This window comes from Streptopelia decaocto (assembly GCF_964273445.1).
Source record: "Streptopelia decaocto genome assembly, contig: HAP1_SCAFFOLD_65, whole genome shotgun sequence".
In the NCBI taxonomy this organism is placed as follows: Eukaryota; Metazoa; Chordata; class Aves; order Columbiformes; family Columbidae; genus Streptopelia; species Streptopelia decaocto.
In genome coordinates this window covers 35,681-47,220 of record NW_028115796.1, presented here as the reverse complement: position 1 = coordinate 47,220, position 11,540 = coordinate 35,681, and positions in this window count along the sequence as shown.

Sequence of the window (11,540 nt, the reverse complement as noted above, 5' to 3'; positions counted from 1 at the left end):
CACCGTTACTGCTCTCGAGGCTGCGTAACTGCCAGTGTCAGGCAGGGTGCAGGCAAGAGGGAAGCAGCTTCTGTTGTTGTGCTGCCTCTGTCTGGCAGAGCAGAGCCTGTTGTCTGAGCATGAGCCACGACTCCTCCATTGAGGCTCCACGGGACTGGGGACAGTACAGCCGTCCCTCATGGCATGCTGGCCAGTGCCTGGCTGGGGTCAGGCTCAGGGGTTTGGTGCAGTCTGTGGCCCTGTGCTCATGATCTGTTTTATCTCTTGGGGCCATCGTCTCTGATCAGGTGAAAAAAGCTGTGACCAACAGACCCATGTCTTCACCAGTGACAGGCCAGGTGAGTCCTGAAGGCTGTTCTGGACCAGAGCTGCAGGGAGCTGCTGCCCCTCTGCCTGCTCTGCGAGGGCAGGTGGGCTGCAGCTTGGCAGGGAGGCAGGCACTGCACCCAATGGACAGGTGTGAGGGAGGATGACTTGCAGGAAGGATCCTGCTCAGTTAAGAGTTGCTGTGTGAGCTTGGAGAGGATGGGATTGCAGTATCACCCTGTGTCCTTGGCACAGTGATTCCGCCTGGAGGCCCAAAAAGCTGCTCGTCCTCCTGCAGCTGCCTCCTGTGCCCAGAACAGTTCAGAGCTCCTGCAACACCAGCAGCACAAGTGGGGCCAAAGCAGAGCTGTCCTGGCAGAGCTCCTGGGAGAGCAAGCAGCCACCTACCTCACCCAAGCTGCTGCTGGAGCCCATCCCCAGCCAGGAGCCCAGGGGCAGTGGGGAGAATGCTGAGACCCTGGAGAGGGACTCCTGCAGCAGCAGTGCTGCCAGCCCAGTGCACGGCACAGCGGGGATCTGCCCAAAGCGTCCCAGAAGGCCCAGGGTGGAACCAGGAGCTTTTGCACCTCTCAGGAATCAGGCTGTGGCATGGACCTCGCTACTACCTCCAGCACCAAGATGGCTGCACCCAAAGACTCCAAACTGGCAAAATTGAAATCCTCCCTGTTGGCCAGTGCTGCTTGGAGCTGAACATCACCATGTCACCACCACCAGCCATGAAGCTGGTACTTTCTCCCAAAAAGTGAGTCTGAGCTTCTGCCTGGAGTCTTCGACAGGTGCCTTGTGTCTTCTGAGCTGGAGATTGTGTTGGGGAGAGTGTAGACTGGATGCTGGGTGTCTTGCTAAGCTGGAGGCAGACAGGGAGAGCCCCTCAGCCCCAGGGCTGCAGCAGTTGCTCTGGTTTGGGGTACAGGGCCAGGTCCCCGCTGTTGTTCCCATCCCTGATTAAGGCTGGAGAAACGCCTCCTGTCTTCTTGCTCAGGACAGAGGGGCGGCTGTGCCAGTCCCTGGAGCGGGGTGGCCTCACCAATCTTCTATGAGTGTCTTGTCCCCTGGGGCGATGGGAGCAGGTGACTCCCCAGCTGGAGGCTGCAGAGTCTCCTCCTCCCCACGCAGGGGCTGGGACTGGCCCTCTGGGCGCCGCTGTGCAACCAGGGCTCAGGACAGTGCGCTGGGGTTTCTGTTGTTTAAATTTCCTTCCTTCCTTTTTTCGTTTCTGCTTCTAACAGAAAACACTTCTGATTTGTTGACCACCCCACACTTTCCTCTCCCCTTCTGTGTCTTTACCCTTCTTTTTTCTCTGGGCTCACCTTCTTATTTTCTTCTCTTGCCTTATGGAATCCTCTTTTCTTTAGATCACCAAGTTTGTTGTTTTTTTCTTTTTCATGTCAATAACTGCAGCGCAGCATCCTGTGGAAGGCGAGCAGAAGTGACCATTGCACACCACCTCAGTCACAATTTGCCAACCACAGCTACCCGTTGGACACCACCCACCCCAACTCCTTGGCCTTTTGGCAAGTCGAGGTAAGTGGTGCCAGTCGCTCCCAGGCTCCTGCATGGCAGCAAGGCCAGTAGTCCATGAGGCAACAGTCTGACATGGCAGGTGTCCCGGGGGAGTGATTTCAGCAGCCACCTCTCCTGTTCTCTTGGATTGGCTAAGATGGTAGCAGTTGGGTGCTGTGCTTGTGCACTGTGGAGTGTGGAGGAAGAGGGGGGCTCCTGCTCCTGACCTGGCCTTCAGATCATGTCAGCCTCTTTTCCTGTTCTGCAGGCTGTCCTCATGTGCTCTCCATTGGCCAAATCATGAAAAGCCGACCTTCAGCTTCATCCTCAGCTCAGCCCTTTGGCTCCCAGCCTCCCCATGACCAGCTGTTCCACTGCCCACCCTTCGCACCACCTTCCTCCCTGCAGCAGCGAGAAGGAGCCCAGCCAGGTCACCCCTGGTTCCTCCAGAAAGTGTCAGTGTAAGCAGCACTGTGGAGCAGACAGCAGCCCCTGTGCTCTGGCTGTGAAGGACAAGGATCAAGTCTCCAGCCCTCAGGGAAGAAGAAGAAGAATCTCACAGGAGGGCTCAGTGTCCCCTGCAGGGAAGGAGGTGGCAGGCAAGGGTCCCAGCGGTGGCAGGGAGGCACCCAGCTGTCAGCACCGAAAGATCAGGCCCGTGGTGCAATTGTCAGGCCCCAGGACCTGTCTGGACACAGGGCCCATCTGCCCCCTCAAGAGGAAGAAAAGAGGAGATGGAGGAGACTTAAGAGTGCTGCTCAGGGTTAGAATTAGGTTTAGCATTAGGGTTACAGATTGTGGGTAAGGGTTAGAATGAGGGCTTGGGTTTAGGTTTAGTGTTTAGGGTTTGAGTTAGTGATAGGGTTAAAGTTAGGTTTAGGGGTTAGGATTAGGATTAGAGTTACAGTTTGCTGTTAGGTGCTAGGGTTAGAGTTAGGGTTAGATGAGTGTTAGGGGTTAGTGAAGAGTATTATGGTAAGTAGTTAGGGTTAGGGGTAGGGACAGAGTTCAGGTTGGGTTTTGGTTAGAGGTAGGTTTATGGTTTAGGTTTAGAGTTAGTGTTAGTGGTTAGGATTAGGGTAGGGTTAGGGATGAAGAATTGGCATTGTAGTTAGTGGTATGGTTTGTGGATAAGGGAAATGGTTAGATTTTGGGTTTGAGGTTAGGATTAGGGGTCTGGTAGTGCTTGGAATAGTGGTTAGGGTTAAGAGTGTTAGAGTAAGGGTTGGAATTTGGGGTAGAGCTGGGGTTAGCGGTTAGGACCAGGATCAGAGTTTTGCTGAGGGTTATCATTTGTTGGTTATTGTTTCTTGGCTAGCGTGTATTAGTTAGGATTAGAGTTAGGATTAGTGTTTAGGGTTAGGTTTTGGTGTTAGGGTTAGGGGCTAGGGTTAGAGGATATGTTAGGTTGAGAATTAGTGCTACAGGTTAGGAGTAGGTTTTTATTAGCATCAGAGGTGGGGCTAGTGTTTCGTCAGATGTAGGGATAGGGCTTTGGGTAAAGCACAGGGTCAGGATTAGAGTTACCAGTTAGGGATTAGGGTTAGTGTTAGGTTGAGATAAAGTGTATGGTGAGGCTTAGATAAGGGTTAGGGATTTGGGTGTAGAGTTAGAGTTAGCATTAGGTAAGGTTTCAGGTTAGGTTTAGATTACAGGTAGGTTTAGGGGTTAGGGTTATAGTTAGGATTAGGCTTTGCGATTAGGGTTAGTCGTTAGTTTTCGAGTTCTAGTTAGAGGTAGGATTAGACTTAGCCTTAGGGAAAAGAATTAATTTTAGTTTTAGGGATAGGATTTGGGTTAGTGTTAAGGTGTAGGGGTTATTGTTAAAGTAAGTATGAGGTTTAGAATGAGGCTTGCAAGCTAGAGTTGGGGTTAAGGTTTAGGAGTTAGGTTTAGAATAAGTGTTAGGGGTTTGTTTTTGTGGTTAGAGTTAGAAGTAGATTTAAGGATAGGGTTATAGTAAGCAGTTAGGATTTAGGGTTATTGTTATAGTTAGGCTTAGGGTTAGATTAGGGTTATTGTTAGGGTTTGGTGTTAGGGCTTTGGTCAGGGCTAGAGTTAGCATTAGGTTTCAGGTTTAGTCTTAGGGTTAGGATTTACAGTAAAGGTTAGAGTTAGGGTAAAAATTAGGGCTTAATTTAAGGGTTAAGTTAGGGTTAGATTGAGAGTTAGGGTTAGGATTAGGTATAGGTCTAGCATTTAGATAAGGGTTAGGTTTTAGATAAGGTTGAGGGTTAGTGTTAGATAAGGTTTTGGGTTAGGGGCTAGAGTTAGGGTTAGAGTTTGGGATAGGCTTAGGGAGCATGGTTAGGGTTAGTGTTTGGGGTTAAGGTTTTAAGTGAGGGTTATGGGTCAGGTTTTGGGTTAGTCTTAGAGTTGGGATTAAACTTTGGGCAAGAGGTTAGAGTATAGCGGTAAGGGTTAGGGTTAGGAGGTTGTGTTTGGGTTAGATGAGGTTTAGGATTAGGGGTATGTGTTAGAGTTAGGCTTTAGGGTTAAGAGTTATGGTTAGTGCTAGAGTTAGGAGCTAGGGATTAGTCTGAGAGGTAGGGTTTGAGGTTCGGGTATGTGTTTGCATTGGGGTTTGGGTTAGGTGTTCAAGTATTAGGGGTAGGATTTGATTAGTGTTAGAGTTCGAGAGTAGTGTCAGTGGAAGTGGTTAGGGTTAGGGGTTAGTTTTAGGAGGTAGGGCTAGGGTTAGGGTTATGTTTAGAGTCAGGGTTAGGGTTAGAGTTAGCTTTAGGGGGTTGATGATAGGCTTAGGTATTAGGGAGAAGAATAAGGGTTAGATTGAAGGACAAGATTATGGCTAGGATAAGTGGTTAAGACTTAGGTTTAGAGTTATACTTCCTTTTAGGGTTAGATTAGAATCGTGTCAGTGGAAGTGGTTAAGGTTAGGGATTAATTTTAGGAACCAGGGCTAGGGTTAGGGTTATGTTTAGAGTCAGGGTTAGGGTTAGAGTTAGTGGTAGGGTCAGGGTTTGATTAGGATTAGGGTTAGAATTAAGGTTAGGGCTTTTGGGTTTGGGTTAGGGGTAGAGTTTGGTTTTAGGTTGAGGCTTAGATTTGTGATTACAGTAAGAAGGCTAAGCATTAGATTTAGAGTTGGAGTTAGAGTTAGGGTTAGGGGTTTGCATTAGCGTTCCATTAGGGTGAAGAGAATTGGGTAGAATTTAGGGTTAGGCTTTGGGTTGAGGGAGTAGCATTAGTGGACATAGTTAGGACTAGCTTAGGTGTAAGGGTTGGGGTTTGGGGTAAGAGTTAGCGGTTGGTCTTAGAGTTAGGGGTAGGAATTATAATTAAGATTAGGGTAAGGGTTAGATAAGTTTAAAGTTTAGGGGTTAGGCAGTAGTGCTAGAAAAGGTGGTTAGGGTTAGGTTTTAGAATTCTGTTGGAGATAGGGGTTCAGGTTCATGGCTAGGGAGTAATGTTATTGTAAATGGTTAAGATTAGCATAGGAGATTAGGTTTAGGGGTGAGGCTAGAGTTAGGGTTAGAGTTAGGGTTAGGATTCTGTTTAGAGGTCAGGTTAGGGTTAGATTTCATGTTAGGGTTAGTGTTGGGTTAGGTTGGTTTAAGGGTTATGGTTAAAGTTAGGTTAGTGATAGGGTTATGGTTAGGTTAAGGTTAGGGTTTAGGTTTAGTGTTAGGACTAGGATCCAAGTTAGGGTTAGAGTTAGTATTAGGGTTTAGGCTTACCATTAAGGTCATAGTTAGCGTTAGGGGTCAGCATTAGAGTTATCATAAGTGTTCGGTTTGTGTTAGGTTAATGGGTAAGGGTTTGAATTAGGGTTAGTTTAGGGTTAGAGTCAGTCGTAAAGGCTGCAGGTTAGGATTTAGGGTTAGGGCTTGGTTTAGTGTAGTGTTTGGTTTAAAGCTGGTGTTAGTATGATGGGTTAGGGTTAGTTTTAGGGTTAGGCTATGGTTATGGGTTAGGGTTAGAGGTTGCATTAGGGTAAGATTTCAATGGTTCGAGTTAGGGTAAGGGTAGAGTTAGGGTTAGTTTTAGTGTAAGTGGTTAAGGTTAGAGGTAGGGATAGGCTTAGGTTTAGGGTTAGGTTTAGGTTTTGGGTTATACTAGGGTTAGTTTTCGGGTTGAGGGGGTTTGGTTTAGGTTAGATTTTGTGCAAGAGGTAGGGTTAGGGTGGTGTTTGGGTGAATGTTATGGTTAGGTGAATAATAGGTGTAGGGTAAGTTTTAGGTTTAGTGGTTAGGATTATGGTTAGGGTAAGGGATGGATAAGTGTTAGGGTTATGGCTTAGGGAGTTTTGTTATTTGAATGGTCAGTTTTAGGTTTTAGATTTATATTGAAGGGTTAGGGCTAGGACACTGGCTTAGGGTTAGAGGTAGTGTTAGTGTTATTTTTGGGATAGGGGTTTAGGGTTATAGTTAGAATGATGGGTTAGGATTTAGCATTAGATTAGAGATAGGTTTAGGTTAGGCTTTAGGGTTAGGCTTAGAGGTTGAGTTAATGGTTAGGGTTAGATATTGGGGTTGGGTTAGTGTTAATTTTAATCTAAGTGCTTACGGTTGGTGGCTGGGTTCATGGGCTAGGGATATGAATGGGGCTGGGATTAGATTAGGGTTATGTTTAGCTTTAAGGTTTGGGTTAGAGGTGAATTTAGGGGTTAGGTGTAGATTTCAGGTTAGAATTAGCATTAGGTTAGGTTAGGTTAGTTACGGCTTACCATTAAGGTTAGGTTAGTGATAGAGTTAGTGTTAGGTTAGGGTTAGAGTTTAGTATTGGGGTTACAGTTTAGGGTTACTGTTAGAGTCAGGGTTAGGGCTCAGTTTTAGATTCACAGTTAGAATTAGTGGTAGGGGTTAGGATTAAGGTTAGGGTATGGGTTGGAATAGTGTTACGTTTCGGGGTTAGGGTGTAGTTTGGATTTACATTTAGGGTTTGGTTAGTGTTCAGGTTAGAGTTAGGGTTAGTGGTTAGTTTTAGATTTACAGTTAGGGTTAGGTTTAGGGGCCAGGGAGTTGTGTCAGTGGAAGTGGTTAAGGTTAGGGTTTAGTTTTAGGATTTAGGGTTTGAGTTAGGGTTAAGTTTCAGATTAGATTTAGGGTTAGGGTTAGATTAGAGTTAGATGATGGTGTTTACAGTTACACTTATGGTTAGGGGTTTGGATGAGGTTTACAGTTAGGATTAGATTAGTGTTAGGATATAGTTAGTCTTAGGGCTAAGGATTAGGTTTCGGAGTTAGGGAATAATGTTAGTGTAAGCAGTTAGGGTTAGGTTTTAATATTAGGGTTGAAGGGTAGGACTAGGGTTAGGGTTAGAGTTAGGATTATGGGTAAGTATTAGAGTTAGATTAGGTTTAGAAGAGGGTTAGAATGTAGGCTTGGAGTTAGCATTAGGGGTTAGTTTTATGTTTTGGGTTAGAGTTAGGATTACGTTTTAGCTTTAGCTTTAGGTTAGAGTTAGGGATGGGGTTAGCATTAGGGTTAGGGTTAGTGTTAGGCAATAGTGATAGTGGAATGGTCAGAGTTAGGTTTTAGATTTATATTAGAGATGGAGGTTGGGGTTGGCATTAAGGGTTGCAATTCTGGTTAGTGGTTAGGGGGTAGTGTTAGTGTAAGTCGTTAGGATTAGTGTAAGGGGTTAGGTTTAGGCGTTGGGGGTTGGGATAGCTTTAGGGTTAGGTTAATGGGTTAGGGTTTGAATTAGGGTTAGTTTAGGGTTAGAGTCGGTCGTAAGAGTTGCAGGTTAGGATTTAGGGTTAGGGCTTGGTTTAGTGTTTGGTTTAAGGCTGGTGTTAGTATGATGGGTTAGGGTTAGTTTTAGGGTTAGGCTAGGGTTATGGGTTAGGGTTAGAGGTCACATTAGGGTGATATTTCAGGTAATAGTTTGGGTAAGGCTAGGGTTAGGGTTAGTGTTAGGATTATGGGGGTTTTGGTTTAGGTTAGATTTTGGGCTAAGAGGTAGGGCTAGGGTGGTGGTTGGGTTAATGTTAAGGTTAGTTTTAGGTGAATGATAGTTGTAGGGTAAGTTTTAAGTGCAGGGGTTAGGATTAGGGTTAGGGTAAGGGATGGATAAGTGTTAGAGTTAGTGCTTAGGCAGTGGTGTCAGTGGAAGTGGTTCGGGTTGGGGTTTAGCTCAGGGTCCCAGGGGGATTTGTCAGGTTCCAAGGCCTGGATGAAGAGCTCCCTTCTTGGTCGCACACATCCACAAAGACAGGGACACGTCTGTGACTGATCTGCCTGGCGCTGTCCCACCAGCAGTGGCAGATGCATCCTGGAGAGGAGTGGAGCTGCCAGGCGCTGTCAGAGGATCTCCCTGAGGTGCCACTCGCTGCCCACCCAGACTCACACACTGTCCCTGGCTGTGACAGATACACCAGCTACGAGCTCTGGACACAGGACACAACAGTCCAGCAGCAAAGACCATCTCTCCTGTCCTGAAAGACTCTTATGACCCCTGGAGCCCAAAGCCATGGACCACATGAACTCATTGGACATTTTAGAGGTGTGGCCTATAGGCTGAGGAATGAGATCTGTGTGTATATCCAGAGATAGGAAAAGTGCTGTTGATTAACTGGAATGTATTGGAGAGTGTGGGACCCGGGCACAACACAGATGGTACAGAATAAGGGGGGGGCACTGTCCTGGTTTCAGCTGGGAGAGAGTTAATTTTCTTCCTAGTAGCTGGTAGAGTGCAGTGTGTTGGATTTAATCTGAGAAGAATGTTGATAGCACAGGGATATTTTGGTTGTTGCTAAACCATGTTTATACCAAAGCAAGGACTTTTCAGCAAGGAGGCTGGAGATGCACAAGAAGCTGGGAGGGGCACAGGCAGGACAGCTGGCCCAAGTGGTCAAAGGGATGTTCCACACCGTATGATGTCATGCTTGGTATGTAAACTGGAGAAAAGTTATCTGGGGGACCGCTGTTTGGGATCTGGCTGGGTGTCACTCAATGGGTTGTGAGCAATTGCATTGTGCGTGACTTGGTTTATATCTCCTGTTATTATTATTACCATTTTTGCAATTGCTACTATTACTACTGCCATTATTATTATTATAATTACTATTACTATAATTATTTTATTTCTTATCATTATTATATTATATTTGTTGTAGCTGTTGTAGCTGTTGTAGCTGTTGTAGCTGTTGTAGCTGTTGTAGCTGTTGTAGCTGTTGTTGCTATTGTTGCTATTGTTGCTATTGTTGCTATTGTTGCTATTGTTGCTATTGTTGCTATTGTTGCTATTGTTGCTATTGTTGCTATTGTTTTGCCTTTCTGTCTCATTAAACTCTCTTCATTTTAACCCAAGATGTTTGTTTCTTTCCTGATTCCCTCTCCCATCCCACTGGGCTGGAGGCAGTAAGAGAAGGGCTGTGTGTGATGTTCAGCTGCCTGCTGGGTTAAACAAAACAGTCCTGGTGAAAGGAGTGATCATGCAAGGTGTCCCAGAGGAAGAGGTGAACCTGAGGAGGGCACAGGGTAACAAGGGCCCTTCAATGCCAGGACAGGCTGTGAGGAGCCAGGATGCCAAAAGATGTCAGACTGGAGAATGTTTCAGGACACCATCTTGGTTCAGCCCTCCTCTGCCTTTTGTGCCATGAGAGACACCCCATGGTCCTGCCCAGCCTTGTCCTCGGCTCCTGAGCCAGCTGGGAAGATGGAAAGGGCTCAGCAGCAGTGATCCTCATCCAGCTGGGTCTGTTTCCCAGCCCAACCAGCGTGGCCAGAGCAGAGTCACCCATGGCCCCAGGGCACCACAGCCCCTCGCTCTGCAGAGCAGCATCGCCAGCTCAGGGCCCTGTGGGGAGTACAGGGAGGGAACCAGGACCAGCCGGCCAGGCCAGGCTGGACACCCTCACCTGGGGAAAGGGATGTCCCTGGAGAAGAGCAAGGGAGCATTTCTGTGCCTGCAGGGAGGAATCCAGGAGGAAGAGAAACCTCTTTCTGCAGACACTCATTTGGGTCAGGCTGCTCTGTTGCTGGAGCAGGACTCTTGTTCTGGTCTGAGGAGAGGGGCTGGCACTGATGGACACAGGTCATCTGTGGTGGGGATCTGCTGGAGTTGAATCTGCTTTTCCTGTCTGTCCACACCTCCTCAGGAGACACTCTGCATCAGTATCCATTGGAGAATTCTACTATCACATCTTCAAAGTGCTCATTCAAAGTGTCCTCTTTATCTGCTCTCCTGAAACCTCTCTAATTAACTCTACAAGCTTTCTAGAGCTTGAAGAAAATCATGCAGGAGACACAGCTTGTGAGAGCTTGGGGCATTTTAGTGAGCTCATGCTGCATTTGAGGCTGAGTCCATGAACCTCAGGTACTGAGAACAAACAAAGCTCTCAAGGAGGCAAAGTCAGAAACAAAACTTCAAAGCTCCTTGAAGTGTTAATGGGCCCCACTGAGGCCTGTTACTGACAAAGGCTCCCCAGGGATTCGTTGGAGGCTGTGATGACAGGTGCCCTTCCAGTGACATTTCTTCCTCCTGATATCCGGTCTCTATCTTCCAAGTTGCTCTTCTTGCCTTTTTTTCTCCCTCTCCTGCATTTTCCCACTACCATGGAAAGCTTGACCATCTCATAAACTGCCCTTCAAGCAGGGAACCCAACCTGTCAGGCTTCTTGTGGTCTTTCACCTCACCACACAGAAGTAACCTCACCGTGATCTTGTAAAACCCATGAGTGCCTTTCAGCTTCTCTGGTAGACATGACCATGTACCAGCTGCTGTCCTGCCATGTGCTCAGGCAGAATGGACATGACAGCCCATCTCCAAGTCCTCTTCGTGGACAGGGCCTGTCCTAGTGCAGAGGTTCTTTCCCAGCCATGTCCCTGCTGCTGGTCTGTCACCTCCAGAGCCAGAACTGACCCCATGGTCCCCTTCACAGCCACAGGCTTTTTACTGGATTATGAGCTTCTGAGACACAAATTACCTCATAACACCACGCCCATCATTCGCCCAGTAAGGAAGGGGTCTTAGGGTTAGAGTTAGGGGTTTGTCTTAAATTTTAGGATTAGATTTAGGATTAGTATTTAGGTTTACATTTAGGCTTAAGTTTTAGGATTTGGTTTAAGGTAATGGTTGGATTAGGGTTAGTGTTAGGGGTTCCGGAGTTGTCTTAGGGGTAGAGTTAAGTTTTGGGGTTGGATGCTTCACGTGCTTCACCATATGTAGAGGCATTCCTGGGGTCATTATGAATATGTAACACCTCACTGTATTTAAGCACACCTCTTATTGTTTAAAGGTGTGAGTGTTGGGCTGTTTTGCTTATGCTCTAATGAACACGTGTTTAAGGAATACAATTAAGGAATTGGATTAAACGTTGTTTATCCATAGAAAAAGCGTAAGTTATTTATTTCAGTTCTTTATTTGGCAAAAATGATGTAATTCTGTCCAGCACAACCCGTTGTCTTTATCTTTCCACCTCTTTCTGGCATTAATAATGACCAGATAAAACCGATCAGGACAGATACTGAGAAATGCACGTGGCCCATGGTCTGTCACGTTCGTTAGAGCTGCTGCTGTTTTGAGATTCCAGGAAGCGGAAACTTCTCTTCAGCGACTTTAAAATGGAACCTGTTCTCAGCAGCCAAGACTTTTCCTCTGTGACAGGACAGAACACTCCAGGTGTGGAATCCACAGGCCCTTAGTGCTGCTGCAGCCAGCGAGTGAGGTGACGAGCGAGCGCGGACACCGTGTGACCGCGGGACGTGCTGATCGCACTTTGTGCTGCGGGTTCAGCGGCTGCG